Source organism: Perca flavescens, chromosome 6 (genome assembly GCF_004354835.1).
Source record: "Perca flavescens isolate YP-PL-M2 chromosome 6, PFLA_1.0, whole genome shotgun sequence".
NCBI lineage: Eukaryota > Metazoa > Chordata > Actinopteri > Perciformes > Percidae > Perca > Perca flavescens.
The window spans coordinates 15,884,151-15,897,440 of NC_041336.1; the positions used below are offsets into that span (position 1 = coordinate 15,884,151).

Below are 13,290 nucleotides of genomic sequence, written 5' to 3' on the forward strand. Positions count from 1 at the left end.
CTCTGACTATAGTGCGTGCGTGCGTGCGTGTCTTTATATTTAACATGCAACATTAACAAAGTAACTCCGAGCCATGTGCTTCCACATGACTAGTAATGAATACAAACAAGATTAAAGGACAATGGTTTTATTTGTCACACATAAACAATGTACAGAAATGCTGAATGACTTACCCTTAAGGGTGTGCTAAAAGCGTGTATAATGATAACTGTGTAATGATAATTAGAATAAGAGAAGAAATAAGAATAAGAAAAAAGAAATATAAAAAGTGTAACAATTATAACAAATATAAGTATTAAAAGGTGAGTATATTGTAGGGCTGTCCTCGACTAAAGAAATTCTTAGTCACTTATACAATTTTGTCGACTAATCGATTAGTTGATTTAATTGACAGAGCTGTGCGCTTTGAGAGGTGGTTAAGACTAGAAAAGCACAATATAAATGTAGTTAATTAACCATCTGTAAAACTGAGTTTCTCCACAATTAATCCTGCAAAAGCACCACTTTAAATCTTGTGTTTACCATAATTGTGCACAGAAGTTTCTTGGAAATAAGTAATTAAGCATGAATTAGCATAAAAAAATGAATAATTTACTAAAGAAATCTTAGTCGACTAAGACCAAAACGACCGATTAGTCGACTAATCGACTAAGAGGTGACAGCCCTAGTATATTGGCCCAGTGTGTAAGTGGGCTGTGCATTTTTTAAGCATGGTAAACTGTAAAATGTACAAATGTCACAATTGTGAGGCAAATTATACAATATGACTGTATACACGCTTGACTGCGTGAGGTTCCAAGCGAGCTGAGGCGATATCAAAAGGTGACCTGCAGAGTACTCATTGGTCGGAGAGAATCGTCACTAATCACTGCGTCATCGTTGCTAGCGACAGACGGGGGTATCTTGAACAAACCCACCATTTTTAAATAGTTTTTGCTGCCTCCAGCTTCTCTTGAAACAAAATTTGTCTTTGAGAATCAAAAACAACACACCTTCGACATTCTGTGTCTGTGTCTGTGTGTGTGTGTGTGTGTGTCGCCTTAGGTCACGGCAGTTTCCTGTGGCGTCGCTATGACGACCAGCCACGCTTGCCTTACGTATGAGGCGGTACTAAACCTGCAATGGAAAAAGGAGGACGGGGCACCGCGGCAAAGCCGAGCTGGTACTAGAAGTGCAACATGGCATCATGACTTTGCGTAAATATACACGCCACTTTCATAAAGCAAAATGGCGTGTTATTGTACGCATTTTCAGCTATCCACATGTATGCCTACGCTGTATACAGCTGATGTAAACATACCCACCACGTGGCCTCGCCACGTTGCGTGTTATCGCAAGAACGCAACGTACTATCGCGAGAACAACGTCACACGCCTGTAAAAAAAAAAAAAAAATGGTTGGGTTTAGGAAAAGAACACAGGGAAAGGCTTTAGTAACAAAACAGTAACAAAAACACGGAAAATAACGACAAAAACACGGAAAATAACGACAAAAACACGCTTAGGAACACAATAAATGGTTGGGTTTAGGAAAGAAACATTGGGTAAGGCTTATTAAAACAAAAAATAAAAACGGCAGAAAAATCGCCACACGCGGGACGCGAACCCGGCTCTCCCGTACCTACTTCCTTACTCAATCCCCCGTTCCTTTATACTACTCGCTACGGCGGAAATTGAATCGCAACGTAGGTCAATGGCGGCCGATTTGCGTTGATATACACGCAAAAATGCGATGATGCGTCTTGATATCATGCAAAAACGGAATACAAATTGCCATGACATACATACGCCAATTCATGAGATCAGTCGTAAGCGCCAAAAGACACTATGAAGTTGCATTATGGGAAGTGCTTGACCCATACTAGTGACTGAAAGTCAGGACATTTCAACCTCTGCTGCTTTGGTTGCTTATCTTTTTTAATCTGGCTTTTGCAAGCCCCCGACTTAGTAAAAGTGCCAAAAAGGTATTACTTCTAAACAAATTAGCCTAACAGACAGCACAAGCATCTTAAATCATTCCACAAACACCAACTTGATTAAAGATAAGGCTCTTATCAACTCGCAGAGATAATACATTTCAAGATAACAAGGCCTAATGTGACTGAATGTCTGCATGTTCGTTCAAGTAGGTAAAAGGGCAACAGAATAGTTGTCTGAACATTACAGAGGGCAAAGTTTTCCCAGAAATCTCTTCACTAGAGAGAGGAGAGGGTGCACTGCCAGATACATTAGATAGTGTGCGTACATGGTCAGTGACATCAGTGTATGCCTGAGAGAGGGAGTGGCTCATCTGTGGTGAAGGTGTAAATACCTTCTCAAAAATGTTTTCCTCTTATTTTTTAAAGACCACGTCCTTTTTTCCTTCTATCATCCCGCTACATCTTGTTTCATTTCCCTGTCTCTCTCTCTCTTTCTTAACATCCTTCCTCAGTCTCCTCCACCTTTAGCCTAAAAGAAAGCGGGCCCTTGTGCGATTGCTCCAAGACAGCCAGTGCATTCATGGCCGGCAGACAAGGGCCTATTATGTAATTCAACGACCATTACGTAGTGGCTAAAATAAGATTATAGCCAATAGAGCAGGGAAAACACAGGCAGGTCTTTTTATTGCCTTACATGTTGGTCAGCTATAGGTCCATACAAATCATATTGTTGAATCCCTCTGGCTTTTCTGATTTCAAAAAGACTTTTTGCACCACTAACATGTCTCTTCTGAGAGTTTTACTGCAATGACCTTTTCTTGATAGGATTTTATCTGGATAAAATTGTTGCAGAGAATCCTTGACCTTCTCTTCATATGATTTCAGCTGAGCAGACATTGCGCTCAGAGGTTTTTAATGATGCTGAACAATCCCCACCCCCACCCACCCAATCTCAGTGCAAGACTTCCCAGCATTTGAGGATGATAAGGTATCCCAAATGACAAGCTACTGCGGAGCCTCCTCCCTTCTTCATGCACACGACCACGCATGTTCACAGAGGCCTAACACACCTTCTCTTCATTTTCTGTAGTCTCTCCTTGGGGCCAAAGTACATTTCACTCTCCTGCTCCAACAAACTGCCAGCCCCACCCCCACCCCCCATTCTCCCTCTCCCCCTGTCCCCATATAGAGGTCATCGGCTTCATGGAAACAGTTGATAGGCCGGGGCCAATCGACTGGCATGGATTGGCAGCTCACAGTAAACCTCCAGCTTGGCCTAACTGCTTCCATGTGTGTGTGTGTGTGTGTGTGTGTGTGTGTGTGTGTGTGTGTGTGTGTGTGTGTGTGTGTGTGTGTGTGTGTGTGAAGCAGTAATTGCTGAGGCCAAACACAGAAACATCCGATTGACATTTTGTGAAAAAAAATGCTCCGCATCCATTCACAAGTCTGTTGTGTGTATTTGTGTATGTATGTCTGTGTGTGTTTGATTGCTGTGGATTTTAACAAGATACCAAACTAAGCAGCAACAAGCTGATACTGAACATTTTTGGAAGGAATTCAGCCTGCCGGGAATCAAAGTCTCTTGAGGCCAAAAATGCCTCTGTACTTGCACACCTTGGTTCATGATGCTGACCTCATGCCAGTAGTTTGCAATCCAAATATTTAACATTCTTCTCTCCCTCAGGATAGACCTATTAATAAGGCATCAAGCAATAATTCAATCTTTATCCAAGACAGTTCTCTGTCCTGATTAGAGATGGCCCGATACCACTTTTTTGCTTCCCGATACTGATTCCGATACCTGAACTTGCGTATCGGCCGATACCGAGTACCAATCCGATACCAGAGTGTCATATATTTCATTATGTTTTAACAGCTGTATACTACTATCCCTGTATGGATGTGATATGATTTCTATCTTTGTTGTCGGTCTGGCTCAGGTTAAACTCTTTGTGAAACATGAACAAACACAAACAATGAATGTCGTAGAACTCTCTTTTATTCTCCAGTTTGAGAGTCAGTTATAACGGAAAAGAACATAAATAAACTACTTTAATGTAGATTTTCTTTAGGGCTTTATTATGTGGTATCGGATCGGTGCATAAACTCCAGTACTTCCCGATACCGATACCAGCGTTTTAGGCGGTATCGGAGCCGATACCGATACTGGTATCGGTATTGGAACATCTCTAGTCCTGATCATAATCAATGTTTTACATCAAATTTAAATCCGCAATGACTTAATGACTCCAAATTTGATTAGCTAACACTCAAGATAGGGCAAACAATAAAATTTTCATATTTGAGAAAGAGTACTCATGATTCAACACTGCACTTCACACTTAACACTATCACACTCACGATGGACAGTTCTAAAAGAAAAGAAGCATTTAACCAATACAGCAGAACTAACGCTATCCCCTTTTTTTATTTTCACAAATTCTTCTCCTCTGTCAAAATCTGCTGCCTACATTACCCACAATGCAAATCGTTGAAGTTTTGGAGATTTGGGTGCGTCATGAGCGGCTAATGTAGCCTCAAGCAGAGATGAGGAGCGGGCTACATAGGTCTGGTAAGCTCACTTCTTACTTACTCCACACCTCTAGATTTTTTTCATTTTTAAACGTGTAGTCTTAAACGTGAATTATACTAAACGCATCCAAGGTCGCGCGCGCCATCGTGACGTCAAAATTACGTAATATCCTGGCGGCCGAGGTCGCGCACAGCTCTTGTTTTTTTTTCAGCGGAGCGCGACAAAGCGGAAACAGAAGGCCTGAACGAGTTCGCCGACAACCGGATGCCAGGACTTTCAGAGTGACTGCAAGTCTGTCTTGTAAACTTACTGGGTTAAGAGGAGTTCTTTTATGGTGAATGAAAGGCTTAATCCAACGAAGTAGGTCATCGAATCAAATCGAAGCATTGACGGCAATGCTACTGCCAGTTCTGCCGTTGTTTTACCTTTTTCTTCTTCTTCTGGTCCGTAGAAAGAGCAACGTCGGTAGGCTTTGCTCATTAGCGCCACCGCTGTTCAGCAGAAGACTGCAACTAGTGTCACGAGCACCAGCGCGGGTATAAATAGTCACGGCGATCCAATGACGTCACATTTGCGTGCGCCAGCTGGGCTGCGTCCAGTGTAAAAGAGCCTTTAATCCCCACTTGACTCAAGTGATGTCACTTGAGGCAATTTGTCCAATTTTACGCAGCTGCCCGTGAAGCCACAAAAGGCTTTAGACAACTTCTTTCACATAGTACTACTCTCCAAGGCCTGTAAACAGCCTAAAGCCTAACAAGTGCATAGTATTAAGTGTGGTTGCCAATGCACTGGGGCACTTTAGAGCTGAAATGAATAGTCAATTAATGAATCAATCAATCAATCAATCAATCAGTTGATCAACAGAAAATTAAAAGGCGACAATTAAAAATAAATATATCAAAGTATTTCTTTGTTCTAGCTTTACAAATGCGATTATTTGCTGGTCTTATTGAATCAAAGGTCTAAGAATAGTAGATAGAAACCCAAATTAGTGATTTTGGGTTATATAAATATAACTGACTTGACATGTAAGTTAAAGTAATCTGTGTTTAGCCTATTGATCATAACATCACAGTTACATTAAAGTAACTTAACTGGTGGAAAATACACAAGTTGCGCTATTGCATTTAATCAAAAGGAAAATGGAAAATCTTGGCCTCATTCAAAATAAAAATAGAAATTATGAATTATTGTATTATTGCAAAAGCGTCATTATCATGTATCCTTAGTGTTACAACATTTATTACAATATGACAAATACAAGAATCCTTTTTGTTTGTAAAAGCCTGAGTGTTAACACAATGTCAGCACACTGTCTGCAAAAACACTCCGACTGGAAGACCTTTCGCCGCACCATACCCCCCATCTTTCACTCCTCAAGAGTAAACATCATCTATGGAGTCGAATCTCGCTTTTTCCACTGTGACCCTCAAATGAAAGAGCTCATTCTCCGTTTCCTCCCTCTCTCACTCACTCTCCCTCACATCAGCGTTCCAGCCAGCCATCTCTCTGACTCACACTTGGACAGATGGATGTAACTCTTTCCATTTTCTACCTTTTTTTTCCAGAGTGTGAGGAACAGGCTGCTGAAGCCCAGGTTATACTTGCACGGAAATCCTCTTATCGTTAAGTGTGAGAGCTGAGATTGGTTGCATTCGTTTTGGTCTCTGAGGGGGTCATTCAGTTGCTGGGGGGATGTCACTGCTGCACACACATGACTCACATGTCTCACACATGCACACACACAGACGACAGATGAGTGTAGTGAGGCTCTGTATTCTAATAATACTGTACTGACCTACTGTACACACACATACAGTAGGTCAGTATCTGGCTGTGAAAAATAGTTATAAAATTTATTTTATTTTCTCTAAAGTCTGAGAATATAATCCTGATGACTTCACGCTGATGTCATAAGGTTCTCTCAGCTTAGGTTTGGAGACTACACGATATGAGCTCGACCCGGCAGACGTAGGATCAGGAATGACGATGGGCATCAGGTGCGACAAACGATCGCTTTATGCCATGTAGGGAGGGTCTAATGAACGTCACTAATGAGTTGCATTATTAGATCAAATGTTTTCTGAGTTTGATCCATATTAAGGACTACAAGTAAGTAAGTAAGAATATCTTGGCCTCAGCTGCTTTAATTAAGACCATTCAGTTTTATCTTTGTTTGTGAAATACAAAATCACTGGAGTTAACCTTTAAAGCTATATATAAATCCTAATACCATTAAATTCACACATACATTACAATTGGCAGTATGGCTAAAATCTTCTATTACAGTATATTTAATCTTCCTTTGCAATAGCAATATAAACTGTGGTGTAAAATTCTATGGTAAATGACTCCATTGGTAACTGTCCTAACCACTCCCTAGTTACTATATAGTGTCTATATGAACTGTCTTTTATTAGTGTCTTAATTCTGAATGTGAAATGTATGCATTATATAGTCCCACAATAGAATGAATAAAGTAGCGGTCATGACATTCCATGTTAATCACTGCATTTTATAGGTGCCAAACCTGTCACTAATGATGCAAAATATAAAAAATTGTATAGTAGCAATTTAGAGCTCACTACAGTGTATCCTTAGTGTTACTCTGTGACACCTTACAGTGTGTCACCTTGCTCAGTGCTGAGATTAGCTGTGGTTTCAGGTATAGCTTAGTTCCGTCACAGGCGGAGTACAGCATAACCATCTTCCTGTGCACACACGACATGCACAAGTACATGCACAGACGCACAAGTACACACACACACACACACACACACACACACACACACACACACACACACACACACACACACACACACACACACACACACACACACAGAGTTCATTCAGGAGGAATCAGTAGATTTCACTGCTGACCCGCAGAGAGAAGAGCAGTCCAGTCCGCTCTGCCTCTCATTATCTGCTGTCTGTGCATCAATCTAACTGCAGCCAGAGAAGAATACCTGTGTTCCCTTTAAAGTCCGAGCCTGACTACAGTAAATTATTAGCTTGTCTTCAACACAGCTCCAGGCCCTCAGGACACCCCCTGGCTGTTCCAACTGCAGGGGCCTACCTGTCATTCCAGTTGTTAGGAATCTCTCAGAGAGGCTAACGGCGACGCCTCACTGTAGCCCTATCCAAGTTTTAACTTTCTACTCTCTGAGAGACAGTGGATGTGGGTGAGTTTACAAAGACCTATCACAATAGAGCAAGAGACGGGGAGGGAGAGAGCAGCACAGCAACTCAGATTAAATCGGCAACATTCCTTTAAAAGGAAGAGAAGGTAGCCTTTGGGCTCCAGACAAGCCTGCACTTGTAAAACGTGGGGAGAGAGAGCAAGAGAGAGAGAGAGAGAGAGAGAGAGAGAGAGATGACAAGTGCAGTGCTCCTCTAGTTTAGCAGAGCGTAACAGGAAGTAGCAGGGCCCTGCTTCACATGGGGCCTCTGGGGTGCAGCGTCTGGCTGGGAACGCGTCACAGTCTCCGAAACCGCCAGCTGCAACGTCTTTAACACACACATGGCACCTTCTAATAATTAGCAAACCTACTAGTCATTAAAATTCAATGGAATTATGTGTTTGTTTAGACAGAGCCTAATACCCTGCTGCAGTGAAAGCCACAGAGGCCCAACAAATAAGTCAAACTAGACTGGCCAAAAAAAAGGAGTGATTAATGAAAACATTATGGTTTACTGGCAAGCACAATCCACACTGTTCCAGCCTCCTATCTTTAGTTAATGACTGCAGTGAGATAATGAAGCCACACTAGTACAGTAATTGCAGTTTCCTATAAGCATAAGAAAACTCTCGCCTATTCTGCATAGGCAATGTCCTCTGTTTCACAAGGCAAAATCATCATGGGTAATCAATTATATGCAGACACTAATTACTGAACACTGTCTGGACTGAAAACTCCCACTCTATATAGGCTGATTAGATTTGTGATGCTATAGGAAAAGAAGGGGGGGGAGGGGGGACTCATGTCATATAGCCTCCTTTCATGGTGTGCAAAAACAATATTGGCAAATAAATAAGAGGTAAACGAAAAGCTTGATCTGGCACTGATACATCCCTATAATCACAGTGCTGAGAGCCTTCGATTCAAATGGACAGAGCAGAAAACAACAGAATAGAATATTCAAGACCAAAAAATACAAGCAGGTCCATATTCTATATATACAGTGTTTTATGAGAAACAACCACATTACTTCTATGATACATGTCAGCAGGATACTCTTGCAAAAGGAGATAAGAATACATCAAATTCCACAAGGTCACCAGCTATAAACTTAAGTGACACAGCATTACCACCACCCCCACACACACACACACACACACACACACACACACACACACACACACACACGGGAATATTAAAGTGATTTGTAGTTTGGTATAAGATCTAAAAGTCAAGTCGTAAAATCCTACATGGCTTTACCAGAAAATACACACGGGCCAACTCTGCTAAATTTACCTGAAGTTGTTATACCCGCATAACTGCTTCTGACACATACTTCAAGTTTCCTAATGGGAGTCATTATTGTTCCATTGCTATATTCATTAACCACAATGTTAAATAAAACCGTTATAAGCTCGTTTATTTTCCACAGAGTACGAGATATGTCGTGCACGGCCAGCCGAGCACAGCATTCCTGTATGTGGCGCTAACCGTCTGCAGCTCGGGCTGGAATAAGCCATTTCTCTCGGTAAAACAAACATCCATGAAGACTTGAAATTTACCACACAAAGCCTTACAAGTTCAAACTCTTTATACTGTTCGTTAGCGTTAGTTTTGAAATAAAATACTCACCCGTGAATACAGAGAAAGCGACAGTCGAAGCGTCTAATAGGTTTCCTGTTCGAAAGTTGCCGTGTGTCAGTGGGAAAAAAACATTGTACGCGGAAGTACACATCAAAAAAAAAAAAAAAAAAAAAAAAAAGAAAGAAAGCACAGGGTGATTAACAGAAGGTGGATAAAAAGTAAAGATTTAGCGTTTCTAAATAACCCAGCACAATAAAAACACATACAAACCGGATGTTATGTAGACTAACTCTTTGCTTATTTGTATTTTACAGCTCGACTGTGAAAGTTAAAAAAAAAGATAAAGTAAACCGTCTAAAAGGGGTTGTTTCCGCACTGTGTTACACAGTAACCTGTCCCCATTGCCACCCTGTGTCATACTGAACATACATATTTTATAAGCGTGATGTTAACGTTTTTACAAGGTTTTGTGTTTTGTAAAAGCTACATGTTAGTCTTTACGCAATATGTTGCTAAGGTATGTCGACGTGTTGGGAATGTTTTTTTAAGCTGCTGTCCAACATTTTACTGATTCTTTAATAAGTGTTAACGTTAGCCAATGTCCTACGTTAACGCAGAGGAACCCTGCACGAAGCTGACTTGTCTCTTATCGCTAGTATGGCTGAGATGCCTGCAGCGAACAGAAAATGTGTATTCTTCCTATATTACTTCCCTACTGTTATCTCCTAAACAACCTGTATTTAGCATAAATCATTTCACTTTTATGTTCTTTTCCAAAGCTGGTGTGCTATATGTGTAGCCTATTTTATATCTGCCCATGATTAAAATGCACACACTACTGTGAACCCATGAATAGATTAGATCATAAAGGGCATGCCTGTCGTGATATCAAAGCAACTGTTTACAGAGTTGACTGCTCAAATCAAACTGTACTAGTACTGCTTACTAATTGCCTCGTTTCTATTCTAGCCTTTTTCCGCCACCTTGTGGAGAAACGTAGGCATGACCTGGTCCCCTTCACAACTGAAGTTTTACTAACTTACTCGACTGACCTAACAATTTGACCTGTACTTTTGAAACTAATATGGCATAAAACAACATGAATTAAGACTGAGGTTCAACGTTCATTTCTTGACCTTGTTGTAAAAACAATCTCACCTCTAGCTCCGTTTAACCCTCATTCTACCCAACATATTTAACATAGCCTACAATGACTACAAACTACTGTAATGAAACAACCATCACAGCAAAATGCTGATCTTATCTTAATCTTATTTCTTCTCAAAACAGTATTAGTTATGTTATAAATATCATCTAAAGATTATTATTTCAGGAAAGTTTTAGTTAATTTGCATATTGTATAAAATAACAACATACAGAGCACATGAGGAAATATCCGTCTCCTTCCAAATGACCCAACCCCCCTGATAGAGTGTGATACTTTAAATTAGGACCCATGGCAAACATTTTATATATCTATTCTATTGTATCCAATAAAACCGCATAGGCAGCAATTGGATGCTCTTGACTGGGGTCTCCTAGGACCCCAATACTTTTAAAAAAAAAGCACACATTTAAAACAGAAAAAAAAATTATTTGAAGTCATGATTGACAAAGTCATGAAAAACCCCAGTTGGTAGGGTGAATTTTCATCATAACAAGTTTTCATAGAATTGTAGATATTTACATTTTGAGCACTTGTCTTGATTCCTTGTCCTTGAAATAAAGTCTATCCTTAATTTGGTGACGAAGTGTTTACAGATGACAGGATTGGCTGTTGGGCTGAGAATTAACTGCAATATAATGAGGACCTGGCACTTCCTTCTAGACCCAACCTTCTATCTGCTTTCCCTTCAGGTTTACTCTCCGTTGTTTGTATCATGGTTATAACCTTAATAAATCTCACATTTGTAAGAGCTGCCGTATGGTAATGTGAGATTGTAGATGTGATAGTTGAGGTACAGTATTTCTACTTAATTGGAAGTATGGCATAGGACTATAAGACAAATGTAATAGTAATAAAATACAAGCCCAAAAAATGTGTCTGAATGGTCATGTCACCTTCTACAGGTATCCTTCTACATTCGTTTTTTTTTATTAAATAAGAGTACCAGTGAAAGTAAAACAGAAAACAACTTTAATGCACAAAATTAACAGTAAGTTGTAAGAACACACATAATTAAAATTATAATCTATATATTACTCTATTATCATTAACTTATTATTCCAATTAATGCTTTTAATAATCTAACTAAATGAGGTCAAAATATGGGCTGCTTTAACAGAAATCCATAAAAAATTGCTCTGATGAAATCAAATTTCCCAAATTTAATTTTTATTTTATTTATATCAGTGCAGTGCAATTCTTTTTTTTTAATAACTTTGTTTCTGTCGTCAAAACTAAGCACGTAACCAAAATTTAAATTTGGCAAATATCAGCGGTCACATCAGAATTATTTATAATATCACTTACTAACTAGGCTACAGGAGATATAAAGTGAACAGATAGAAAAATGTAGTTTCATTCTAAATATTTTAATATACTGTAGTCTCCAAAAGAATATGTATCTCTTTTATCAAGGTTTTGTTTACCTGCATGAATAAAATGCATTGGATAAATTTCAAACATAATGATGTTAGGGCCACCTGACTTTGCGCTGCTCGACATCACACAATGAATCCATTCAACAAACTCAGTCAACAACAGTTCACTATCCAGAATAATGTTTATTGCTTTTAAAGATATTCATCTTTTTCTTCTTTTTTGCACTTTCCATTTTTCCTCTTTACAGTAAAACAAAGAGAGATGACAGGTAAAACCACTGCATTGTCATTTTTGGATGTGTACACACACATACACACACAAAGGAAACAGTATTTACAGCTGTTAGTTAGTGTACTCCATGTGGAGGTGACTGGAGGCCTTTCCTGTAGCAACTCAACAAACATAGAGCTTTACATTAAGTTTACAATAGAGCTTTCACAACTAATAGTATACCGCCACTGTTTGACAAACCATAGGCTATAAAGGTTATGAAGCTGTACAATATGGTTTCATGTTCACTCTGTGCTGAGAAACGGGGCCAGAGAAAGGATGTTGGTCATTAGATTTGCAAACATAAACTATTTATTTTTTTATGTCCTCAAGCAAAACCAATTGCACTGCTGCTGGCATGGACAAAAAACACTGATTGAAAAATAATTTAAACAGATTTTCGGGGGAGGATTTAAAAACAGAAAACGCAAAGACCAATATTATTCACATTTGACTAATTACAGTACAGTTACACTGGGTGAATCCTAACTATAAAAATAAGTCCACCGGTATATTTTTGGGCATCTGGCAAAAATGACCAAAGGGCACAATTAATTGGGGTCGAGAAAATCAGAGACAATTCCCAGAGTGAACTCTGTCCTCATCATAGAAAAACATCTTCAGAGTGCAGATCTTCTGCCATTAATAATTTAAACTTTGATACACCTAAGCTTATAATTTTTTTCCAACATGTTTAAATACTGAATTAAATCACAACAATACAGCTAAATCTTATCATAGTGAATAATAATTAAATGTAATGTACACCATAATAAAATATATACACTGAAATATTCATACAAATTTCTAGGTTGGTCAAGCTCCCTCTGCTCTCTTTTTCTTTCCTTTTCCTTCCTTGTGCAGGAAATACTTGAACCACAGGACAAAATAAATACTCACAGACTATCACAGTTAACACTTTTAGAAATATGGAATTTAACATTTAAATTAACCCGCAAGAAACAATATTATTTAAAAGTAAGTGCAAAACAAATGTAGGGGCAACAATTTAACTCACAGGATTACGGCGGTTAGGTGATTTCATTGAAGACATTGACTGAAAGGACCACTAGGTAGCAGTATTTGACTATGTCTCAAAAGTCATAGTGATTTTATATATATATATATATATATATATATATATATATATATATATATATATATATATATATATATATATATATATATATAGTCTAAATCTCAAGAATTACAGGACAAATCTGTAAAATTGGATCGATCTGAGCATTATTTGTTGTTCTGT

The 13,290-nt window shown here is 39.0% G+C and overlaps 1 protein-coding gene across 4 annotated transcripts in view; it reads right to left on the reverse strand.

The window, feature by feature from the left end:
- Nucleotides 1–9,401, reverse strand: part of arhgef1 (Rho guanine nucleotide exchange factor (GEF) 1) — a 44,230-nt gene extending 34,829 nt beyond the window's left edge. For 3 of the 4 annotated variants that reach the window (XM_028580136.1, XM_028580134.1, XM_028580133.1), the window contains exon 1: nucleotides 9,263–9,401. The gene's annotated coding sequence lies outside the window, so the exon portion shown is untranslated. The remainder of the gene's footprint in view (nucleotides 1–9,262) is intronic. The other variant, XM_028580137.1, reaches the window with a different exon arrangement.
- Nucleotides 9,402–13,290: the final 3,889 nt, after the last annotated feature.